The sequence below is a fragment of the Rhineura floridana genome, chromosome 14 (genome assembly GCF_030035675.1).
Source record: "Rhineura floridana isolate rRhiFlo1 chromosome 14, rRhiFlo1.hap2, whole genome shotgun sequence".
In the NCBI taxonomy this organism is placed as follows: Eukaryota; Metazoa; Chordata; class Lepidosauria; order Squamata; family Rhineuridae; genus Rhineura; species Rhineura floridana.
This window is the reverse complement of record NC_084493.1, coordinates 20,033,684-20,047,221: the sequence shown is the minus strand read 5'-3', so window position 1 is coordinate 20,047,221 and position 13,538 is coordinate 20,033,684. Positions and strand designations below refer to the sequence as shown.

At 38.1% G+C, this 13,538-nt stretch overlaps 1 protein-coding gene across 3 annotated transcripts in view; it reads right to left on the bottom strand.

Moving 5' to 3' along the window:
* CHSY1 (chondroitin sulfate synthase 1) overlaps positions 1-13,538 on the bottom strand; it is a 118,799-nt gene that overhangs the window by 5,276 nt on the left and 99,985 nt on the right. The gene's annotated exons all lie outside the window — the stretch shown is intronic.

Below are 13,538 nucleotides of genomic sequence, written 5' to 3'. Positions count from 1 at the left end.
ATTGTACTGCCCTACAAATTGGTCAAAATGCAAACACAATTTGGGTTGGTCTTTCACAGTCCAATCCACTTCCTGTGGCTTGGAAGAATTTGGTAACGTGTCTCTGAGCACATGGTGAGTGGTGGCAACACCTGAAATCAGCAAATAATAGAAACAAGACATGTGCTGTGCTGATCTTGTTTTAGCAGGGAGGAAGCAACAATATGAAGATACAGTTGATATAGTTCAACTGTATGATTTACTTTTGTATAAATGTTTGATTTACTTTGCAATTTTAGTGACGTTTCCTATAGTAAATCATTTTCTTTTGCTTCTGTTTCTGTGAATATGTGAAACACAGCAACACTTCGCAAAATATACACTAAAAAACAATTGTGGAATAATAGCACTCGCTATTCTGCAGAATAGTCTCCAGTGGATATCAGGAGTATATCAGTTTGCACAAGATAAAATGAGGTGAAATATATTCTAGCAAAATTCTAGGTGTGCTCTATGTTTTTAATTGACCATGCCCACCTTTCCTTAAATGAAGTGGTTTAAAAACATAGCAGGTTGAAAACATACATCTTGGGCAGGCCAAGTTTGTTTTTTTCCAACAGCTAGAGTCATTGCTTAAATAGCAACATATTGTAATCAGTCTGATTTTCCATCAAACTGCAGTTTCAGATTCAACTGTTAATGCATCCAAAATAGAAATAGAACGTCCAATTTGAAACACAAAAGGCTGAATGATAAGATTTAGACAGAAGTAGGCTCGCTGGTTAAGAACTTTTTTTTTAAGAAGAAAAAAGAACGCTTCGCTTTTTTCCAGTACAGCTTGCGTGGAAATCCTGACTCCGTCTTCAGCCGATCGGCATGCCTTCTTATCTCAGGAATTTCCTGATCAATTCCAGCCGCCGACAGCTCAACGAAGTCTTGTGGAAAATCTGATCGGTTCTCCTATACCTTGGAGAACATTTAAGCCAGTCCAAGATTCCTCTTGGCTGGCTTTTAACCTGAAAAAAGCTTCCTCTGAGGCAGAGCTCCCTCAGAGACAACCACCAGCCAGCACTACTTCCGGGAAGTCCCATTCGGCTTAAATTACTGCAATAAAAGGGATTTGTTTACGAATCAGCAACTGAGAAACCTGGGTGAGTCATACTTTTTCTCTTTTAAATATAATTAAGGAAGAAAGAAAATGTAAACAACTTATATACTTTTTTTACGACAAAAAGCTGGCCTGAATTTGGAGTTTTAAAGTTTAAAAACGGATGAGAGGTAATTATTATATTTTGGACTATTTTTCTCTTTGGACTATTTCTCTTTGGACGAATCTGCTGCTCGTATATGTTACTAATTGTTTGGTGTTGGGAACCAGAATTGTTTTGCATTCTTGGATGTAGATAAGAACTGTGCTGTGCTGGCTGGACTTCAATAACAGGCCTGGAATATTAACTCTTTTGTTGGTGGAGGAAAAAAAAAAGAAATAGACTGCCTCTAGTTTTTGAAACAGTGATTAATATCAGAAATTAAAGGCTTCTCTTGAAAATGACAACTAGAAAAGCAACTAAGGCCCAGGAGCGAAGAGGTTCTACTGATCCACAGGAAGGGGCTATACCCCCAGATATGTTTCAAAAAATAATGGAAGGGATTAATGATATAAAACAGGAAATGAAAACTGAACTGACAGATATAAAAGACTATATTAAAACACAAGTGGATGAGATCAAAGGGACAATTGGGCAAATAAAGGAGGATGCAAAAAACACTAAAGAAAAGGTACAAATCTTGGAGAATAGAACAGATATATTAAATCTGGAATTAGAAAAAAACCTGGATTATATGGCTGTGACTGAAATGAGAAATAAAGAACATTGTTTGAGATTCCGTGCAATTCCTGAGGAAACAGGTGAAGACATCAGAGATAAAATTGTTAATGCTCTAGTAAAATTTCTGGATTTGAATGAAGATCGGATGGAATTTGAAATAGACAAAGTGTATAGAATTAATTCCAGATATGCAACAATGAATAAAATTCCAAGAGATGTGCTTGTTCATTTTATAAAGAAGACGACCAGAGATATGGTATTACAGCAACACTTTAAAAATACCTTTAAAATTGATGGTAAGGAAATACTGGTGATGAAAGAAATTCCTATTAGACTTTTACGTAAGAGAAAAGAATATGCTTTCCTTACAGAGAAACTTAAGCAATGCAAAATTCAATTTAGATGGGATGTTCCAGAAGGAGTGATCTTTACATTCAGACAACAGAAATATAGATTGAATACTGTTCAAAAAGCAAGGGACTTCTTGAGAAAAGCTTCAAAAGACATGGATGAAGATAAACTCAAAGATATGGATATAATTCCTGGGAAACAAAGTCAACAAAGATATGCAGAGGAAGGGAAGGAAGATGATGGATTAAAAGGAGCATCAGGCACATTTTAAAATACACGCTTAAAGATGGATTACAAATATCTAACTTGGAATATAAATGGAGCCAATACGGCGCAGAAGAGAAAGAAAGTGTTTCATTATTTGAAAAAATTAAAATTGGATATAATTTGTTTACAAGAAACTCATATTAAGAAGAAAGATTCCAAATATTTGATTTGTAAAAATTTGGGTGAAGAATTTATTTCGGCTGGACCAAAAAAAAAAAAATGGAGTTGTTCTCTACATTAACCCACAATTGCTTCCTAAATTGGTATTACTGGATGATAGTGGTAGATTTGTGGGGGTTGAAATTACTCTACAGGGTACAAACATTTTGATAGTGGGTATCTATGCCCCCAATGAAGATAAAACAAGGTTTTACACAGGACTTATGGAAAAATTGTCAGAGTTTTCATATGACCATTGGTGTGTTATGGGTGATTGGAATGGGGTAATCTCACCAAAAATTGATAGGCTTTCTGAAAAAAATATCAAAGAGACACAGGGTAAATTACCGAAGATTTGCTTTGAACTGATGGAAAATTTAGAATTGGTGGATACCTGGAGATATATAAATGATAATGCAAAGGAATTTACTTATTTCTCAGAAAGACACAAAACATTCTCGAGGATTGATATGATTTGGATGTCTAAAATTTTAGCGAAGGATACTTTTAAAATGGATATATTACCAAAAACTTTTTCGGATCATAACCCTGTGATATTAACTTTAAAAAAGAAAAATCTTGGATTTAGATGGAGACTAAATGAATCTTTATTACAGAATGACAAAGTAGTACAAGAATGTAAGAAGAAATTAAAAGAGTTTTTTGAACATAATTTACATAAAGGAACAAGTGAAAATATCGTTTGGGATACAAGTAAGGCATTTATGAGGGGATATTTTATTAAATGTAACTCTGAATTAAAAAAAAAGAAACAACAGAAAATGCAATTAATTTTGGAAGAAATAAAACAAAAAGAGGAAGAATTGAAAAAGAATCCAACTAAAGTTTCTATTGTAAATCAAATTAAAATGTTACAGAAGCAAGTATCAATGCTGACAGTTAGAGAAATTGAAAGAAAACTAAATTTTGCTAAACAAAGGACTTTTGAATTTGCAAATAAACCTGGGAAATGGTTAGCATATAAATTAAGAAAAGAACATCAAAAAATATTATTTTAAAGATACAAGAAGGAGATGAGACGTTGACAGATAATGTAAAAATTAAAAAGATTTTTCATCAATATTATTCAACATTGTACAAATGTCAGGAAATTCCATCTGAAAAAATAGAAGAGTATATATCTAAACAGAATCTGCCTAAAATTACAGACTTTCAGAGACAAGCTATTAATGGCCCTATTACGTCAAGAGAGATATCTGAAGCTATAAACAAAATTAAATTAGGAAAGGCACCAGGACCAGATGGGTTATCTGCAATGTATTATAAATGTTTGGAGGAAGAACTCTTACTACCTTTACAGTCTACAATGAATCTTATTCTGCAAGAGGGAAAGATACCGGATAGTTGGAAAAATGCTAATATAACATTAATACCTAAAGAGGAGCAAGATTTAACTAAAACAAAAAATTATCGACCAATATCTCTATTGAATAATGACTATAAAATTTTTACAATGATCTTGGCAGAAAGATTGAAAATAATATTGCAACAATTTATTCAGGAAGATCAATCAGGGTTTTTACCTAAAAGACAATTACGTGACAACGTCAGGAATGTCTTGAATGTTTTGGAATATTTAGAACAACGAAATGATAAACAAGCAGCTTTGATTTTTTTAGATGCTGAAAAAGCATTTGATAATTTGAATTGGAAATTTATGTTTCAGGTTTTGGAGCAAATGGATTTTGGAGACAATTTTATAAAATGGATTAGATCGATTTATACATCTCAGAAGGCTCAGATAATTGTTAACGGAGATTTAACGGATTCATGTGAAATACAAAAGGGTACAAGACAGGGATGTCCTTTATCTCCCCTTTTATTTATTCTGGTCTTAGAAGTGCTGCTTAGAGATATAAGGCAAGATAAAAGAATTTCGGGATTAAAGATAAAAAAAGAAGAATATAAATTGAGAGCATTTGCTGATGATTTGATAATTGTACTAGAAAATCCTTTGGAAGGAATTAATGTATTGATGGACAAATTAAAAGAATTTGGACCGTTAGCAGGATTTAAGATTAACAATAAAAAAACAAAGATGTTGGTGAAAAATTTAACTTTAAGGGAACAGAAAGTGTTAATGGACAAGACAGATTTTACAATAGAGAAAAAGTTGAAATATTTAGGTATCATTATGACAAATAAAAATTCAAAGTTGTTTCATAATAATTATGAAAAATTATGGACAGAGATTAAGAAAGACTTGCTAAGATGGGATAAACTACAACTGTCATTAATGGGTAGAATATCTGTGATAAAAATGAATGTATTACCGAGAATGATGTTTTTGTTTCAAACAATACCTGTAATATCCTCTGATTTACCTTTTAAACAATGGCAAAAAGATATCTCTAAATTTGTATGGCAAGGAAAAAAACCAAGAGTTAAATTTAAACTACTACAAGATGCCAAAGAAAGAGGAGGACTGGGATTACCAAATCTGAGACTTTATTTTGCTGCCTGCTGTCTAGTCTGGATAAAGGAATGGATCTTATTGAGGAATAAAAGACTATTGGATTTGGAGGGTCATAATTTGAAGTGGGGATGGCATGGATATCTATGGTATGACAAAGTAAAAGTAAATGTAGACTTTAACAATCATTTTATAAGACGTCCTCTGTTGAAAATATGGAATAGATATAAACCAAGGTTTTATTCGAAAATACCATTATGTGTCTCAAGCCAAGAAGCGTTTTATAGAAGAGAAATGGCTGGAAAAGAGAAATGGTTAACTTATCAAGAACTATTAGAAAATGTACATGGAGAATATATAATGAAAGAGAGAGAACAACTGACAAAGGAAGGATATAGTTTTCAATGGTTCGCCTATTTACAATTGTTAGAAAGATATAAAATGGACAAGAAAATGTATGGGTTTGAAATAAGTAAATCTGATTTTGAAATAGGATTGTGTACAAATGATGAAAATATAATTGCGAAACTGTATAAACTCTTATTGAAAATGGATATGGAGGAAGAACAAGTAAAAGAGTGTATGGTAAAGTGGGCAAAAAAATTTGGTTATAACATACAAATGGATCAATGGGAAAATATGTGGAAAAAAGGTTTGAAATTTACACTATGTTATAATCTTAAAGAAAATTTTTATAAAATGATGTACCGTTGGTACATGACTCCAGAAAAGTTGTCAAAAATGTATAGTAATGTTTCTAATGTTTGTTGGAAATGTAAACAACAAGAAGGATCATTTTATCATATGTGGTGGTTGTGTAAAAAGGCAAAATCATTTTGGGCACAGATAGGTAGGAAGATGCAAAAAATTCTAAAGATAAATATTCAGTCAAAACCAGAATTTTTTTTATTGGGTTTTATGGATAAACAAATAGAAAAGAAATATGGAAGAATAATATTGTATATGATTACGGCAGCAAGATTATTATATGCACAAAAGTGGAAAATGGAATCAACACCAACAATGGAAGAATGGCTATTGAAATTAATGGACTTAGTAGAAATGGATAAATTGACATGTTTACTTAGAGAAAAATCGACAGATACATTTCTTAAGGAATGGAAGCCTCTCTTAGACTTTTTGTTGAAAGATCAAAATAAAATGATGATACTGGGATTTGACGATTAATTAAGACAGCTTATGGAGAAAAGGGATTCTGTATGTATACATTAAGGGACAGGTTTGATGTATATTATATACTTATAGCTGATCTGCGACAAATCGGAAGTCAACTATTTTATTTTTATTTTTTGTTGTTGTATTGTTATGTCTTTTTGACTTTGTTTTGTTTGTTTTTGGAAAAATTTGAATAAAAATTATTAAAAAAAAAAAAAAAGAAACACAAAAGGCTGTCTTCACCATCATATGACATTGACCAATAAAAAGGCTTTGAAATTAATAAAAATAAATTTGACACAGATTTCTAGGATGAATAATGAGGGAAATAAAATTTTCTAGATTAGATTCTTTGTAGAAACAATAGTAACACAGTAAAGAAGCAAAATAAGAAGAACACCAACAAACATACAAAAATGTAATTCTCCATCTTTGGAGATGGCAGGTATTGCCACCACTCACCATATGCTCACAGGCACATGTTACCAAATTCTTCCAAGCTACACAGGAAGTGGATTGGACTGTGAAAGACCAACTCAAGTTGTGTTTGCATTTTAACAAATTTGTAGGGCAGTACACTATCTCAGGTCAGGTCTCCTGCTCCCCTGGTGCATTCACTATAGCACCCCAATTTCCCTGCTTTTTAAAGTTTGATAGAAATATCTGTTGGCTATAGGTACGTTCTGAAACCACAAAGTTTTTTGCCTATTAGTGAATCTATATATCTATATCTATATGAAGCATTGGTTCCCCTCTATTCAGCAATGGTTAGGCCTCATCCTGAGTACTGCGTCCAGTTTTGGGCACCGCACTTCAAAGTCCACTGCACCTTTGAGGAGAGACTGAAAGAACTGGGTATGTTTCGCCTTGAGAAGAGAAGACCAAGGGGAGATACAATCACACTCTTCAAGTACTTGAAAGGCTGTCACACAGAGGAGGGCCAGGATCTTTTCTTGATCATCTCAGAGTGCAGGACACGGAATAATGGGCTCAAGTTACAGGAAGCCAGATTTCGGCTGAACATCAGAAAAGCTTCCTATCTGTTAGAGTGTATGACAATGGAACTAATGACCTAGGGAGGTGGTGGGCTCTCCAACACTGGAGGCATTCAGCCACCTGTTGGGTATGCTTTAATTTGGATTTCTGCATTAAGCAAGGGGTTGGACTCAATGGCCTTCTAGGCACCTTCCAACTCTACGATTCTATGATCTACATCTATATCTGAAGTTTGGAAGGAATAAGCATGTCCTTACAGGAGGCTATCATAAGAGGTAGTGATGGCCACCAACTGTCGGCTCCAAAAAGGCATTACACAAATTCATGGAGGATAAGGCAATCAGTGGCTACTAACCATAATGGTTATATTATAGCTCCACAGTTGGAGGCAGTATAACTCTACCATTTGCTAGGAATCACAAGTGAAAAGAGTGCTCTTGCACTCGGGTCCTGCTTGTGGGCTTTCTGTAGGGATTTTGGTTGGCCACTGTGAGAACAGGATGCTGGACTTATATGGGTCTTGGGCCTGATCCAACAGTCAGGCCATTCTTATGTTCTTACTAGTCATACTATATTTGTTCTTCCTGTCCTAAAAAGCCAGCCTTTTGCCTGGAGCATATGGCATGGCAAATAGTATTTAGACCCTATACAGTTTTTTTAAAAAAATCTTGCCTTTGAACAAGACCTCTTGTGACAGCAAAAGGTGGTCTTATCTCTACCACCAGTTAAGTGGACCAACCAACTGAGCTGCTTATGAAGGAACTGTCATCTTTTACATGCCATTCCACCAGGCTGCTGCAAGAGAGAGGTGGGACAGTGGGGCTCACTCCACCAGCTTTGCTGAGACACTAGTTTTGTTTGACTCCTCCTCTCGCTGAACTGTTTCCATTCAGGCTAGTCATCATAAGAACTACTATGTAACTTTACAAACAAGTGCCTGAGTTCTCATTTTCCTACTCTCTCCTCAGCCCATTTTACTTTTGTCATGTCTTTTAGATTGCATGCCTGCAAGCAGGGATCTCAGCCATATGTTATTATGTCCAATTCTCCTCTGCAATGTTACTTGCCTTGTACTGAACCTCATCTAAGGCTGCAATCCAATACATGTCTACTCAGAAGTAAGCTCCATTGGGTTCAATGGGACTTACAGCTAAGTGTGTATTGGATTGCAGCCTAAATTATGGGTGAACTGCTAGTGAGCAGAGATGGATAAACTAGTTAAAGGCTCCTATCCACTAAAGGAGGCTGCCTGCTATGTCTCTGCAAGATTCCATGGTCTGCCTCTTTCTATGGTCTCTGCTGCTGCTATGTATGTTTGTGTATAGGGTGTGTCTATGCCTTGCTCTGTATTTGCAGCGAATGTGATTGAATCACTTCAATCATTCTAAATACAGAGATATATGCACTAGCTATTCCTGCTCCCAGAGGAGGCTCTGTGTCGAGTCTCTGCATGAGTTACTGCTCTCTCCTCAAAGTAGACAAGACCGGGCTGGATGGACAAATAGCCTTAACCGGATCTAAGCCAGCTTCTTACCTTGCCATGCTTACACACCCTAAAAGTAAATCTTTTAGAAGTAAAGAGTGAAGCATACCTCCAATTTTACTCCAGATTTTTTTTAAAAAAAGTGTAACCCAGTTATGGAAATGTATGAAGTGCTGGCTTCTTAAGTACCCCAGGGGATTATGTAAAAGGATGGCTTTAAGGATCATGATATGGCTCGGACCAGCAGAGGATGTGGGGAAGACCAAGACGAGCCTTTGCTTGAGGTTGTTTCAGATACCAAAGCAACAGATAGCCACAGTCTGTGTCCTATTCAAAGATATATCAAGTGTTTGCTAGTATCAGGAAGCGGCCATGGGATGCACAGGTATCTCAAAACCATTCAATATTGATGGGAGGAGATAAACATCGGGGCTCAAGTTAAGCCTGGCAGGCATAAATATTTATGGCTAAATGAATTTAAACACTTGCAAAGCCACAGCCACCAAGCCCTGCCAGGCAAGAGAGCTGCAATGCAAAGCACATTAAATATCAGGTGTCTGACAGACAAGGTTGCCAGAGTGCAAAATGATAAATATAGCATATGGGTGGGTGGTACCAGGCCAAGTTTTGATTTTGCAGGGGTGGAGCCTGGTGGGTCAGGGTTGCACAAAGATCTTCCTCGGAGGCAATCCTCAGGGTGACCCTCAATATCTGGAGAAAGATGGGTGTCTATGAGGGACAGAGACTTTTTGGTTGTGGCACCTAAATTATGGAACTGTCTTGTGGGGGGCTTGCTGGAGGCCTACACTAATGTCTTTTAGGCATCAGGCAAAGGCCCCTTTTTGTTATTTTCCAAGGTTTGAACCTCTGGCATACTCTCTTGACGTGACAATTTTTAGCACTGGTTTTTACTGTTGCTGACAACCCTCCAGTTATTAGCTGTGAGGGCGTGTGGCCGTTTTAAAATGTTTTGAAATGCTCTTACTGCTCTTAGGTGGTTTAAACATGTTTTTGTTTTTATTTTTAACTGTATTGTTTCCTTCTTTGTTGTTTACTGCCCTGGGCTCCTTTGGAAAGAAGGGTGGGATATACATTTAATTAGGAAGGTGCCTTATACCAAGCGACAACGAGGAGTGGCTAGCACCCAAACCAGGAAAAGGGGGGGGGGGAACCAAGATGCTAGAAAAAATAGGAATTTATTGTGTATTCAGACCCGACGCGTTTCAGCCTATTGGTTTTTAGGCCTTCATCAGGGGAGTGCAGGCTAACAAGAAGTTCAAATAAGCAGTCCGCTTACAACAATATAAACGCCTCAGTGGGCAGAGCATCTGCCTTGCATGCAGAAAGTCCCTAGTTCAATCCCCAGAATCTCCAATAGGGCTGGGAGAGAACCCAGTGTGGAACCCTGGAGGGCCACTGCCAGTCAGCGTAGACAATATTGAGCTAGATGGACCAATGGTCTGACCCTGTGAAGTTGGTTAGGGTGAGAGATGGTGATTGTAATAGAACTAGGAGTAAGTTTATTACTTTTGTGGAGTAACTGTAATGTTTCCAGCATTACTTTGGGGCATTACTTGGGAAGGGGGAGCAGGGGAAGTCTTCTGCTCCTCTGATTTGTGGATGCAAATCATGTGCCTCAAACTGGGCTTCTGTGCAGTATCGCTCTTCCCTCATGCTCTGTGGGTGGGTAGGAGGCAATGAGGGAGGAGGTGGAGAGGGAGATAGGGTGAGGTGGAGAAAACAATTGTTTTAAAAAATGGATGGTGGTGGTGAAGAATGGAGGGGAGGGGAAAAGGAGCCGGAGGGCAAGAACATGGATAAAGAAGGAGAAGGAGGCAGCAGAATAGAGATAAAGAACTGTGGAGGTGAAAGATGACAATGTGTGTGTCTGTGTGTACTGTGTTTGCACTTGGCACACAAAGTGGCCTCCACCACCCTCTCTGACTATTGTGCTGCATTTGCACTATTTTAACTTTTTTGCATCTCAGAGGAAAATGTTTGCTTGGGTGAGTGTCCCTTAGTTAGGGCAGGGTCTGGGAGGTGGTTAAGTGAGAGAGATTATGCTGGCTGGCCGAGTGGGGGGGTTGCACTTGGTTTGACGTGCAAAGGTCTGAGTAGTGGCCTCTGCCTCCCTCCCCACCTCCCTTACCAGCGGAGAGACCACCATTGCTATCTTATGGATAAGAAGAATTATTCTACTACCTCTGTATGTGTGTGTTTATTTTTAGTGTTGTTTTAGACTGCTTAAGACGAGCAGCAGCCAAGGCCAGCACCTTGCCGGCAGTTTTTTTAAAAAAAAGTAACTGAAATGTAATTGTAGTGATTACTTTTGAGAAAAAGTAAAATAATCAGTTACTTTCAGAGCAACTGTAATTGTAACGCTAATGGGGATGCTCCCAGCCCTACATGGAGGCACTGGGTATCAAATTTGGGACCTTCTGCATGCAAAGCAGATGCTCTGCTACTGAGCTACAGCCCTTTCCCACTAGCCTAATGTTTAATCTTAATCCACCAAAGCCTTCATTCTCTCTCTCTCTCTCTCTCTCTCTCTCTCCCTCCCTCCCTCCCTCCCTCCAACTTGAAACTGAATACTGTCACTGTAGGAGCCTTTGGCTCAGACCCAGAAAGCTTTTTGCTGAAAAGTATGTGTTACATTAGTTTCCAACACAATTTTTTTTTATGCAAGCTTTCCTCTCTTTCTTTCACTTCCATACACTGGAGAAAACACACACACACAGAGAGAATAAAGTCAGTTTATACTGAAATGTGAAAGTTGGACTGTGAAAATTGGACAGTGAAAAAAGTGGATAGGAGGAAAAATCAGCTCATTTGAGTTGGGTGGACTGCAAAAAAGACAAATAATTGGGTGTTAGAACAAATTAAACCAAAACTATCACTAGAAGCTAAAATGATGAAACAGAGGTTATCATACTTTGGACACATAATGAGAAGACATGATTCACTAGAAAAGACAATAATGCTGGGAAAAACAGATGGGAGTAGAAAAAGAGGAAGACCAAACAAGGGATGGATTGATTCCATAAAGGAAGCCACAGACCTGAACTTACAGATCTGAACAGGGTGGTTCATGACAGATGCTACTGGAGGTCACTGATTTATACGGACTCCATAAGTCGTAATCGACTTGAAGGCACATAACAACAACATACTGAAATGGGCAGGCAGCCAAAGAGGATTCCAGGACAGCTCCAACATTTACCTCCTTGGTCTAAAAGGACACAGTTCCTAAAGCAATTATGGACAAGTTGGTGTTTCAAGCACATTTACAAATTCCCATTCTTTGAAACACAAGATACAGAATAACTTGCCTATTTATATCTATGTTAGTCATTTATGGCACATCAACAAGCTGAAAGAAAAGGGGGGGGGACTCTCTTCCATGTTCGGTCACCTAGAGTTAATTCTCTCACACCACAGGCGACCAGGCAAATGACTGGTGCCAAGGCTGAACTACACGCTTATATCATGACCAGATAAAGAGCATCTGATCTGCTAAACAGGCAAGTACCTGGATTTTGTTAGTTTTTACACACACACACACACACACACACACACACACACACACAGAGAGAGAGAGAGAGAGAGAGAGAGAGAGAGAGAGAGAGAGAGAGAGAGAGAGAGAGAGAGAGAGAGAGATTAGAACCAGAGGAAATCACAAAACAAAAATTGGCACTGATTTGTCACTGGGTTCCCATGGGCCACCCTGTGTATCTGGCCTGCAGGTTAGCTATCCCTGTGCTAGTAGGTGAAATGGGATAGCAGGGGACAAAGAGAGAGATAGTCAAAGATGCTTGGGCATAGCAACTAAGCTGGAGAAGGAGGGAATAATCTCCATTTTTATTGTGTTTGCATAATGGTAATGGAATCTGACAAGAAGAAACTATACTGTCATCTTTAGGTCCATATGTAAAGACAGGCATCCAATAAGCACTTATGTTTCAACTTACCACATGTGGATTGATGCTCCTCTCTCTTATTTATTTATTTACTATTGAAAAGGTCTGCCAACTTTGATGGGAAGGAGAGCCAGGCCTTTCTCCAGCCCCACTTCTCAGCCTCCCATCTGTGATAAAGGCCACTGCTTCAGGAAAGCAAAGGACTGGGGGAATAGTCCTGTTTTTCTAGACCCCTCCTCTGTATCTGCCCTCCTCTCAAAAGAAGAAGCGTCAGAAAAATGGCTCCTCTCTTCCATTGCTAACCTGGATAGGAACATAGGAAGCTGCCTTATATGGAGTCAGGCCATTGGTCCATCTAGTTCAGTGCTGTCTGCACTGACTGGCAGAATCTCTCCAGGATTTCAGGCAGGGTTCTGTCCCAGCACTAGCTGGAGATGCCAAGAAGAACTGAACCTGGCACCTTTTGCATGCAAAGCAAAAGCTCTACCACTGAGCGATGGCCATTGTCTACAACAACTGCCTTTAGAAGGGGCACTACTGCCCTATCCCTGGAATGCCCAAGGCACTTAGTGTGCTTTTCTGCTCCGGACAAAAAGAAAAGCGTGACTGCACCGATGGATATGGCTCTCAACACGTTTCATGGAAATTCTTTGCAAAGGGAAATTTCTAATACAGCTTAGGGGGGCAAAAGGTTTTATCTGTAAAATCTGCTTGGGGTATGCCCCAAGCAATTTTTGCTAAGCAGCATAAAACTCATCCCTTGACAAAAAAAAATTTCTCAAAGTGCATTGGGAACCACATCCGTTTGTGCAGCTGTGTCTGGATGGAAAAGGCTTTTTTGGCCCCCTCTCAACTGTGTTCCAGATGGCAGTCTGTTTACTTTCTACTATAGAACTCAACAGGAACCACAGAGAAACAAGCCCAGCCTCTATCTGCCTTGGATTTTG